Here is a 12,836-nt window from a genome sequence, read left to right as displayed (position 1 = left end):
AATTGATAGCTGGTCAATAACCATGCAGGGTGACATTTTTCTAACCTGATTGCCCATTAAATATATATTCATCTATTTTATATATCTCAACCCCTATAGGCATGAGGCAGAGTGTGAGCCACAGCCTGCTGATCTCATTAGGTGCATTTCGTTAACTGAAATTATATTGTACAAAACTCAAAATGAATGATGATTCACTCTTTTACTGATGTTGTGGTTTCAAATTTAGAAAGCCATATTAGATTACCAATTTTGAAAAGATGGTCCTGTCGACTGTAGTTCTAATTTATTGTTTTTCAAATGGGTATTATTTATTTTATAAAAGTTTATACTTTAAACCTGTTCTATATTCTAAGCTTACATTTCCATAATCAGCAAGCATAGCTCTATGTGAAATTACTACCTATATAAAATTACACACACCCATGGAACCTGAGACAGACTGTGGTGGGTTTACTCTGGCCAGATTTCAAACCCCCACAAAATTGCTAAAAGTTGGGAGAGGTCCCACAGGCAAGACAGACTCAACGTGAGGATAATAATAAAATTTATTGTTAACAGGATAGGAATTAAAGAATGAGAGATAAGACAATTTTAAACAGCTTTCCCTGCAATGAAGTTCTGATGATCCCATGTATTTCCTAGGATTCACTTATTCTAGTAGGTGAAAAGGAAGCTGCGAAGAATGTTGATAAAATAAACAGTCTTAAACACACTTTCTAACCACCCCTCGCCCCCCCCCCATCAATGCAGGAGGAGAGGTCCCTTCTTTACTCTCAGGGTGATAGCTCTTTCAAATCTGTTGCACTTGAAAGTCTCTCTTCATCTGGGTGCGGGGGGGTCTCTGCCCCGATGGTCCTTCATGGGCTGCAGGGGGACAACCTGCCTCACCATGATCTTCACCATGGATTACAGGGGAGCTAAAGCTCTGAGTCTTTCTCCTGCTCCATGGGGTCCTTTCCGGGGGGATAAGTTCTCAGGGGACCCCTCCAAGTCGGGTCCACCCCTCCCCCGGGCCACAGGTTCTGGGGTTCAACTCAGTCTCTATACCCCGATGGTTTTTATCAAAGTCCTACCCAGAATAACCTGCTCCAGTGTGGCTTCTCTCCTCTCTGAGTTACAAATTTTCCAAAGGACTTCACTCAGGCCTCCCACAGCAGGATAGTAATCTTCCTTACATCCTAGGTGCAGCTGCACCACAGCAGGGCCCCTTCGGCCCGTCCTGACTCAGTCAAAGGGTCAGCCAGCTTACTGTCGCCTCTCCCCTGCCATGGCAAGGGAGGTAGCAAGGCTGCCCAAATTGCCCCCAGGCAGCTTCTCTCTCGCTGGAATTTCTTCTGCGCCACATGCTTCTCTTCCATCTTCCTCAAATATGTCATTCGCAGAGGCGTTACTAAAGCTTTGGATTGGTTCTCCTCCTTGGTCTGCATCAGAAGTCCACCCTGGAACTAATCATCTTCAGCTCCGGGGGGGGTGTGTGGAATTAGTAAAGCCACGACGCACATATATAAGGATAATAGAGTATAGAATTATTGACATCAAGGGGAGCATTGATGTAAACAATATTACCATGGTTCCTACTTTTAATCTAAATTTAGATCAGAAGTGTAACAAAAGAAGGAGCGAGCATGTCATTGGACATCAATGGTAAGTAAACTAGACCTACTACTGATTGGAACAAGTTACTGCAGAAAATAGTGCTAAGTCCCACTACAAATCTACAGCGATTTTTATTAATTACTAAATTTGCAATCATAAATGGTTGCGTACCCATTGATAGTATTATTCTGAGGTATCACAATTTTAAACAGAATGCTCTAATAAACAAGATATTTTGAATATATAACCCAGTTCTATTATTTGTATAACTTATGGTATGTAAACAACCTGAGGATTTTTTTATATATTGCCTCAGAATTTAAAATACAGTCAAAAAATGGAACCCATTTTTTATGTTCAATAAGGCATGATTTGGGCTGGTACTTTGGTAGAATGCCAACATATCTTCTCCTTCAATAAAAAAAGAATACTTAGATATATCTGATTATAAAAACTATGTCAGCATCAGCCAGTGGCATTGCAAAAAACAGAAACCTGTGAGTACTTTGGTCTTTCAAATGATTCCTCCCTAAAAAAAGCATATTTATATATATATAATAAACTATTTACTTCATCATACTGCTAGGAATAATGTCTTCCCATGCGCAGAAATAGACAACCACAAGTATGTTATCAAATGCTACAACTTTTCATATTAACCAAAGATGCATTTTAAAAAAAAGTGAAGCTATGATTTTTTAAAATAGTATCACTAACTTTTTAGATAAATCTGAAGGAGGATTCAGGTAGATATTTGGTAGAACTAAATACCAGTGATAAATAGAAAGGAAACTCCCCATGAGTGGGAAACTGGATGGATATCAATATCTGTGCATGACCTGGCAAGAAAACAAAATGAATTTCTGTAGTTCCCCTGGTAGTTCTGTAAACAATTATACAATAATTAGTTATGCATGTCTGAAAAAAGAAAAATAATATATTTTTCAAAGTTAAAGATCACATGAATGAGTTGACAGCTTTCTGACAGTGGATTACTAGCAAACAACAAAACTAACTTCTGGTATATGCTTAAAGGCAGTTTCATCATATTTATTCATCATGCAAACTTTAAAAAAAAAAATCAAAGCAAGAAATATTTTTTACTTGGGGGATGGGCATTTTTCTGACCACTTATGAGCAAATGAATTCAGTATGCAAATGCTCAATCACATGTTTGGCACAAGGAATTTACTCATTTCCTTAGCTTGTCACATTGTGCAATTTGTTTTCCAATGCAGGCTTCTGCTCATTATTAATAATAAATAAATCAGAAGTTCTTGTTTGTGCATGTCTCACAGCTGGCCTCTCATAAATCTAAAATGCCAATAACTATCAAGTATTGCAGATACGCCTTAGTGAGAACATTCCAACTATTTTGGTCATACTGTAATTTTTGTTTCAGAAATATGGTTTTAATAGGGTTTTACTAGGGGAAAATGTTGAGTGGAAATGCCTGATTTTTTTTTAAACTCAGACTTCAACTTACAAAGAAAATGTGGGAAAATAGGTGGTATCTCTGTTGCTAAACACTCTCCATAAAGTTCACACTCTTGAAAATATTTCTAGTACCACAAAAATATTCTCACAAGTAAAATAATATTTCTTTGCTACATGTTAATCAAAAGGGAGCTATTTTTATAGATGAAAGGGGGAAAAACATCTTTGTAAAATATCAGCCAGTCCATAAATCAAGCAATGCTATGGTATTACGGAGGAGAACAGCCACCCTAATTTCTAGCATATTAGAGAAAAGGAGATAGAGGTCTTCTAGAGGTTTCATGGGCCCATATTTAAATTTTCTTGTATCTTGTCAAATGAACTTCATATGTGCCTACCTTCAAAATGTGATTTTCAGCTCTTCAGAACATTCTCCGTTGACTGAAATATAAAGCTATCTTTTTGCTCTGTACTCTTTTTTTCTTATCATAAAATCTTAAAACATAGAGCTGGAAGGGAAATAAAAAGGTCGTTCATTAAGCTTTCTACCTCCACCAAGCAGGATCAAACTGTATTTCAGATGTTCCTAGCAGATACTTCTCTAGCTTAACTATTAAAGCCCTTAGTAACGAAAGCCTTTTCCAAGAATCTATCTAAATACTTATTTAACCTTATAGTTAGCTATCACATTTTGCTAAAATTTGACAGAAATCTTTCATGGCACAATTAATTACTTTCTTCTTGGTTTATCCAGCCTTAGTAGAAATATTTTACTTATTTGATGACTTAACATACTTCCTTCTTGCCCCCTCTAGATTCATCAGTGGTTTCTCAGTTTCACAGGTTCTAATAACTTTGGCTGTTCCACCACTGACTGTCTCCTTGAGCCCATCCCTGCAGAAAGAGTGGAACCCACAAACCAGCTCCAAGGCTCTCACATCTCTGAGTGTAAGCTACTGCGTACCTGGTCACGCCTACAACACTCCCCACTGGCAGATTTCAGCAGGACATCAGCTGTGAACCAGGCTCATTTGCAGTCAGTAGCAGCCAAACTGACCTTCTGTGAAAGATAGTGGTTCTCTCCTGCCATGATCCTCCCCACTCCAAATCCAACCCAAAATCCAACCCCTGCCTGAAAGTGCTTGCTGACTCTCCCTGGAGGATGCCACCTATAGAGATAACAAGAACACTCTCTAACATACTATCCAGACAGCTAACTAAAAGAGTTCATAGTGGACCACAGAAAACTGCTGAGTATAGTCTTTGAGTTCATCTTCTGATGATTCATCTTGTGTCTAGACTGTATTTCCTTTGCTTAGGAAAATATCCACAGCCCTACTGACAAGGGCTATTAACCAGTCCTGGGTGGAAATTAGTTCGATTTAATACATTTTTGACAGGTTTGTGTTAACTACAACTTATCTCCTTTTGTTACTTTCCTTTTTCAAAGTACTTTCAAATACTTGGCTTGATTTGGAGTTCCAGTATTTTTCCATACATTGAAGCAAAGCTGACTTCTTGATAATAATTGTTTTTCAGTCCATTTAAAGATAGACACCAGCTTTATGATTACCACAGAGTCATAGAATACGCTGAGTTGGAAGGGACCCATTAGGATCAGAGTCCAACTCCTGGCCCTGTACAAGACACCCCAAGAGTCACACCATGTGCCTGAGAGCATTGTCCAAATGCTTCTTGAACTTTGTCAGGCTTGATGCTGTGACCACCTCCCTTGGGAGCCTGTTCCAGTGCCCAACCACCCTCTAGGTGAAAAACATTTTCCTGATATCTAAACTAAACCTCCTCTGACTCAGCTTCATGCCGTTTCCTTGAGTCCTGTCACTGGTTGCAAGAGTTAAGAGACTCTTCTGAATTAATATCCAACGGCCCTGATGTCAAAAAAATATCTTCAGGTTTAGTGCTAATACTGTAAGTATTGGCAAACCCCGTGCTTTACCATCTTACAACATATCAATTATCTTGATCCTGTTAGATAATGTCAAAAAGAAATTATTTAAATTTTTTACTTAAATCAGAATTAAATATATGGACATAATTCTATATATTCTACATAGCTACAGACAGCATTAATAAATTATTTTAAAAGCAAGTTTAAAAGGTAAAACAATTATAATAGTTATGCTTTAGGACTGTCTAGATAAAGGGAAATAAAAAAAAATGGGAAAGAGGAATAAATTTGTAGGATAGAGGAGGAAAAAAGAATGGAAGGAGGAAAAAGACCTAAGATGAACAGGAGAAAGAATCAAAAAGAAAACAGGAGTGACCAAGTAGTAAAAAGCCACATAGGCACCAGACAACAGAAATAGCTTTGGTCTATGATTACATTGTAACATTATTTCATAATGTAACATTATTAAAGCAGAAAATAACATCAGCATAAAACAAACAAAGACAGATGAGAGTAAGTAGAACGAACAAAGTGTTATCAAATCTGGATTTAAAATGGCTTTTCAATTTGACCATATCCAAGATTTATTCTTTAGGGTAAAACTACTAGGAAAAATGTTCCAAACTGTGTTTAAAATAATTTTAACAACTTCAAAAGTATTTAATTTCTGTTTTGCAGCTTTGGCTAGTACATTATTTCTCATTTGGATCACAATAAGACAAATTCCCCAAATTAGCACAGCTTCACCACAACAGAGAAGAAAAGCAAAGAAACAGATTTAAAGATACCAAGGTCACTCTTCCTTATGTTCCTTGGCCACACACTGCTTCTGAATCCCTTACACCAGCAGAGCTGACAAAAATATTCTGCTTCACTTCTCATTAAGCAAATAACTACTATTGGTTTACAAAATCTTTTTCCACTGGAGAACCAAGCCCTATGTTTGTTCTTATCTTTTTTCTTTGCTGCAGCTATATTTAAAATAAAGGGAATTCTTTTCTGGAATGAAGGTGGCTGTCCAATTTACACTTAAAACATGATATGCAATAGAAACTACATACATAAATATGATTATGCATAGAAACCCCCAGCTACTTTCTGTATTTCAGGCATCAGATGCTGTAGCATCATCTTACAGTCTTTCTGTGGAAAGCTTCCCTCAAATTTCTGCGATCCCTAAAGATTCACAAAACAATACTAGTTCATTTAGCTTAAAACTTGCAATGTTTTTAAGGGTTGGGTGGTGGTGGTGAGTTTTTCATATCCCCCACATTTCACGTAAATTTCCATTAATCCCGAAATAGCATTTTGTTTTGTACAGTACTCCAGTCATTGCACTTGGCAGGTCTTTAATGACATTGCTGTTGATGTTTTGAAGATCACCCAGTGACTTCTGCAGTGTCTCTGTATCCCAGAGGCAATGGGATATGGCATCCTCTCTGAGGGTGGTACTGTACCATCCTTACTCCTTGATACAGCAGAACCAACCAGAGCAGAGTCTTACACCAGACTTTTTTTCTGTTAGTTTTACTTGTTCTATAAATAAGCAAGACAAGACAGAATCCAAAGTGTGTGGAAAGGCAACTCTTTAAAAGATCAGTTTAGAAAATATAAAACAATAATTGGAAAAGAGAGATTATGAAGTTAAACTGATGTTCTCCTAGATCACATTTGCCAATCTGATTAAACAACATGGTTCCTCCCTTGCCACCAACAAATGTGAAAATACTGTCTGGAGAGCACAATTTGTCTTGCTGTGATGAGAAAACTGATCAGCAAGTGGCCAGTAAAATTAAGAACACAAGAGATATTTTTCAAGAAAGAACTAAATAAGGCAATAGAGAGGATATGAAGTTGCTGACACTGAGTTTTTGCATCCAGCACTCCTTTTGGCTGAGCCAAAAAGCTATTTGTGGAAAAATAATAAATGTATAAAGCCAAGTAATAAGTGTCGTGTCATGGTGTTGTTACACTGCTTTTTTGTGTGAAACAAAATACTTTGCAAATGTTAGCTACACTTCAGGAATCCTTTATGAAAAACTTATTTTTAAACAAAATCTAGGGAGAAGTGAAACAATACAAGGTCACACAGCAAGCCAGTGAAGTGACTGGTCACTCAGTCAGTTCCCCTGGTCCTTAATTAATGGTTTCCCTAAGATATCTTAGAGTGATATGAACAGAAGTATCAAAAAGGAGAAAAAAATAAAAGGAACCTCTGAGTCCTCAGTTCTGTAAGACGGGATGCTTACTAATTACTACCAAGCTTCTTCATTTTGGAATTCTGCAGAGGACTTCGGCAATGCTCATTTCGCCAGTCTTACATATCCCCATTCTCTATTTTCCATCTGTACTACCTTCCATGTTCAGACTCAATCCTGAGAACTACTGGGGCAAGGGAGAAGGGAATCTTCAGGGCTATCACCAGCAGCTTTTCAGACAGATGTTAACACAGGACTTGGGAGACTACTTGCAAAACTGAATTTAATGGAGATAATCAAAGATAGAAACAGTGAAATTATTTTAATGTATACTGAAAAAATTCATTCACACTCACCAACAGAAGTTCACATGCCAACTTTCTTGCATTGTCCTACTCATTATGGCAAATGTGTGATTGGATATTCTCAAAGTGGAATAGCTTGCTGATAAAATAGGGGATTTAGGACACAGATCATTGTAGAAGGAGTTTCCATGGCAGCAGTCACCACACCCCTTGAACACAGAGCATCAGCAGGGTTTGGGAGGAGTACACTGTGTGCTGTACAGCACGGGCTTGCTCAAAGTTTGACACCTCATTCTTCCATCCTTGCACAAAGGAAGATGCCTTAAGTGAATTAGGAGCCATGGACCAGCCAGCCAGTCTAGACCCTCAATCATTATAGAGAATAGAAAACTGCCCTGGGGTATGCAAATACTTGATTCAGCATACATACAAGGTATCTGTGCATTGGACAGAGGATCTGCTATGGGTGCTACATGGGTTTTGGAGTGCTTATACTGGCTAATCAACACAGTCTAACTCATATGGTCCCAAATACAACCCAAAATGGAGTGAAAGGAGAGGATTACGAGAAGATTCACTTTGAAAGGATATGTTTGATCCAAAAATGAAGATAATACAGGCACATCATAAGATCCAGATAAGTTGAAGATTTAATTGCATTAAAATCATGTGAACTACTATATTGGAACTAGTATATTGGAAACATTGTGAAGAAATCTCAAAACTCTATGATGGCAACATTTTTCAATCAATTTAAGATAATAAAAATTGTGGTGACTTTATGTAGTAAGCATACTGCAGCAAACAAATGCTTGAGGGTTGTCAGATGTACTTTAATTCTCCAGTTTCAGATTCTCCTGAGCTGGGTGCCTAAGGGAGGCACATCATTTTGCTGCTACAAACTTTTGATGAACCTTGTTCCTGTATGCAAATTAATGAACAAGATACACACCCTGTGATTACAAATCTTCTTACTGGGATGACTCACACAACAGTTCCTCAAAGCTTATTATCCCCACAGTCTGTGTCAAAGAATCGGATAAAAATAGAAAACTTTCCTGTATTCCTTTAAACGTAATTGCTTGGGTTTTTTTAAGGATCAGTGTTTCTTCAGTGTGTCTGAAAATTTAATTCTGGAGAAGGGAGTCAAGATAGGAAGACAGAAACAAATTTCTACTGCATGCATACACTGTGATACATGATCTGTATCAGTTCCTTACTAGAACCATTTGACTGCAGACCAATACTGCACAGCATTAAAATTATGCTAGTTATGGAAAATCACTAGAAGCTAATCATCTTTTAGAGTAGGTGGAACCTCCTACACGTGAACTGCAGTAAGTAGGATGAGATAGACCTCCACAATCTGCTCTCCAAGTCTAGTCCTTGGGAACTCTCTTGTGTTGCCTTCTATAGGAGGAGAAAAATAATGGGCCAATTTCCCAGAGAACATAAACAGAAATAGTTCTCTACTTCCACCAAGATTTTAACAAATGAATGTCTGTCTCATTTTTTTAAAGAAAACAACAAAACACACAAACCAACAACTAATCATCACATTTAGATCAGAAAACATTGTAATGAATATTTATAGTTTATTAAACTGTTACGAGGACATAGCTTGCCATTTATGAAGTGCCATTGATTCCCTTTTCTTCCCATTTCTGCTCCTTACATGTTGAGGTGCTGAATGCTCAGGCATCTTGCGGAAAGCTTGGACAAACTTTCACAATTAGATTCTTCCAGGATTAGACTGAATGGCAATTGCCAAGTAATCTTTCTATCTTCCCTCCTAAGTTACTGCAAAGCTGCAGGGCTGCTCCAAAGAGCCCATTTCACCCCAGCAGCCACACACCAGATTCCTCCTACTGTGACTTATAGTGTAATCTTGGGCTTTGCCAGTGCCTCCTGCCTGCTTCACCCTGCTGATCTGACCCTTCTCAACAACCAGACATCCAGACTCTTCCTCCCCTCCATACATTGGGAAGAAAAATGTTGCACTGTCCCACTGGATACCTCAAGAACTGCTGAGGTAAGGCTTCAAATCCCTTCCACTGAGGTAATGGGAGAAGGTGTTTAAATGGATATTAAAAAATAAATTAAAAAAATAGTCTCAATAATGCAGTGAAGAAAACCTGATGGTTATTTTTGTTTCTTTGAAGCTTACTTTTAAATTGAGTGCAGGGAGGGTGTTCCAGGCTTTATTATTCCCTGCCCCAGAAGCACCAGTGTGTGGAAATCAGCTTTCCTGTCAGAAAAGAAGCAAAATCTTGTGAGACAAAGCAGACAATGGAAAAATATTTAAAAAGAAAAAAAAAAGTGGTGTTTCCTATAATCCCTAGGAAACAAAAAATGACAGTATCAAGTCAGATAGTGATTTCTATTTGTGAACTAGCACCCTTTAACATTAAGGGACAGGAGTGCCTACTTTCAGCTGGGATTTAGAGGGGGAAGCAGAATCTGTTGTGTGAGGGGAAAGGAATCATCCTGGCTTCTTTAAAGGTCATCCTTACTGAGCTTTTTATCAACGGGCAACTTTCTAAAAATAATGCAGCAAGTAGGATCACTATCAGAGAAAGGTAAAAAATAACCCTGACATTAGTATATCCTGCTCAGAAAGTCATTCCTAGATGTGCTAAATTTATTGTGTCATTGGACACAGTGAGGTATTTTAACCAATCTGTAAAGCACAAAGAATGTGATATATTGAATCTAAGTGGTGCATATATTTGCTGGGTTTCATTCTGTATAGACAAGTATTTTTATCTGCAGAAGAGTCAAAAAATCTATAATTATCAACAACTTGCTTGACTTCGGTGCTAATGTTCCTGAGTTGTTTTGGTTTTGATTTTTTTTCCATTGAATTGATATTTTTAAATAAAATCAAGTCCAAAAAATATGGAAAGACAAAAACTGAAGCAAAGAGTAGAGACTTTGCCTCTCAGGCACAGATATTTTCATAGAAACAACGTATTTACTGATGACCTGAAATTTTTGGTGTAAAAGCTACATAACTTCAGATTCCACCCATTTCAATAGACTTTGCAATACGTTTATTAACAAAACCATAGTAGGCAGACAGCTACACAGATGTGCTTGTGAGAATAGGAGAAAAACCCAGAGAAGTGAGCTACCAAAAATATGGGCTATAAGCCAGTCACAGAACTCTCAAACACTGCCTTCACTGAAGTTATGCTTCTCAGTCTACTTTGCATTAAAATACATATACATATATACATTTCAATTGAGTTTTAAATGGAAACCATTATGACAACATCCTATGAAATGATCCTTGGTTTTCAGAAGGTAAGATCATTCAATTAAATGGATTGAGAAATGCAGGGAGTTTTACCAGTTCTACTCGAAAGCTGCAATTTGTGATAGAGTAAGATGTCAAATTAGATATCTAAGCTGACTCTAAAGGGGAAGGTGTTCATGGGATGTTTTCAAATACAGTATTAAAATAATATTCTGGTTATACTTTTATTAGGATTTTTTTTTTTGTATCTTTTCAAGAACAAATTCACAGTTGGTTGTTGGAATTTTTTGTTTTTGTTTTTTTGAAAGTGGGGCATAGGTTTAAACAATACAGCTTTCTAGGTGAAAAAGTTGACCTGCAATATGCTTTAAGATGAAATGTGATTTGTTTTGCATCATTAAGTTGTAGTTATAACAAAGACAGCTTTAAAGGATTGCCTTGAATCTGTGAAATTCTGCCAAAAATTAAAAGAAATTTTTGTTCTAATACCCAGTTCCTGCTGTGAAGGATACACAAAACATACTGTGCAGAACTGACATAGATGAAATTTCACTGAAAAGGCATTTACTAGTTCAGCCAATGAGCCCTTCATATTCCATGAGCTTCAAATGTTCTAAATACACCATTGTCCTTCACTATTTTTGATTCTAGAGCTATTTATTTGAGGAGCAGACTGTAGCAGAGGAGCTAAATCTTGAAAAGAGTCTATTTTAATCACCTCTCTGACTTTTAGAAGTCAGTTTGTTTGGGTTTTTTTTAATACACAGTCACAGAGAAACAACATTTGAATGCAAAAATAATTCCAATGTTTAATGACAAATTGCCCATAAATTAAAATAAAAAATAGACAAGATCCTGCAAGTAGTTTCCATGGAATCAGTGAAAACTACTGATGTAGAAAATAAAATTCTATTCCAAAAAGTAAAGTCATTTTACCCAAGGGCATTGTATACTTTGCTTATGCCAAAGAGCATCAGGAGGTGATGACCACACTATTCTAGGAAGTCCTGAGTAAGGACACAGTATGAAGTGGTAAGGCTGAGTGAGATAGAAATGTTTCAGGTTGTGTTGGTTTTTAATTCCCATGAATCACAGATGAGCTGATTTGTTATCAGCAATAACAGCCTCTGCTCCTAAGAGAGGGGGACGATACAGGAAGCATATGCTCCAGGCTATTTATGAGGATGTTGCCAGAAACGGGTGTAACATTTTGAACGTGGTGACCTGCACTTTTAGATTATAATTGTATGTGAAGTCATAAACTAGACAGAAAGGACATATAAGAGGGACATGGAAAGGAAATGTAATGAAAACGATTAATACGTGGTAGTTTCCAATCCATTATTTTCTCAGGGAAAGAATAAAACAGCATAGTGCAGAGCTCTTGGACTCCACCTTTTAGTTCCTTTAGTCAGGAACTATATTCAGCTCAAGTTTCTGTTTTATCTGTTGTAATGACAAACATCTCATCTAGCAGCAGAGTTAATATTTGCTCTAGAGATAGTTGTGTATCTCTGGCAATGATTAGGGGATTGCTGGGGTACAAGAACTGTGTTGATGGGTTCTGTGTCAATGGGGGTTGCCAACGCTTACTTTCAGATATCTATGGACTGTTTATCCATCCAGTATCACTCAGAACAAACTGTCAGTGAATTTGTGCCAATTTCTTCAGAACTTAGGGAATAAGCTTCAATAACTTAAGAGAGTAAGCAGATGTAAGGTGGTTGAAATGCAATAATATTTAAGATTCAGCTCACATTCTCCTCAGTTGTATCAGACATACAAAAATATTTTAATACAGTATTCACTACAAATTTCTTTTGTCTTTGCTCTAATACTCCCCAAATCTACTTCCTCCATGGCCCCAAGGTTCACTAGAGCTGCAGGTACTCAATGCCAATACTGCAGTTTCTCTGGGTTCATTTTTTGTATTACCCTTCTATCTATATCCAAGTAAGAGAATTGATTATTTTACAACATAGAGTTTCTAATGACAGATGGGTTTCAACATCCAAATGCTAAATTTTAGGTCCTTGTAGAAAACATTGATTTTTACCTGGCTTGAAGATCAGCAGTAAGCACAAGGTAAAACAAAATAAGAAAAACATTGGATAGAAATACCTTAAACA

General features: G+C 37.2%; 1 long non-coding RNA gene across 1 annotated transcript; it reads right to left on the bottom strand.

Annotated features, from left to right (window-relative positions):
- Window positions 1-957: 957 nt before the first annotated feature.
- On the bottom strand, window positions 958-10,620 carry LOC108492946. The gene is made up of 3 exons (XR_001873287.1): window positions 10,610-10,620; window positions 3,908-3,914; window positions 958-1,072 (listed from the first exon to the last, which is right to left on the bottom strand). It is a non-coding gene; the product is annotated as an uncharacterized LOC108492946 (long non-coding RNA).
- Between the last annotated feature and the right edge of the window lie 2,216 nt (window positions 10,621-12,836).

The sequence above is a fragment of the Lepidothrix coronata genome, unplaced genomic scaffold (assembly GCF_001604755.1).
Source record: "Lepidothrix coronata isolate B3197 unplaced genomic scaffold, Lepidothrix_coronata-1.0 Scaffold13, whole genome shotgun sequence".
In the NCBI taxonomy this organism is placed as follows: domain Eukaryota; kingdom Metazoa; phylum Chordata; class Aves; order Passeriformes; family Pipridae; genus Lepidothrix; species Lepidothrix coronata.
This window is presented reverse-complemented; position numbering and strand designations above follow the sequence as displayed.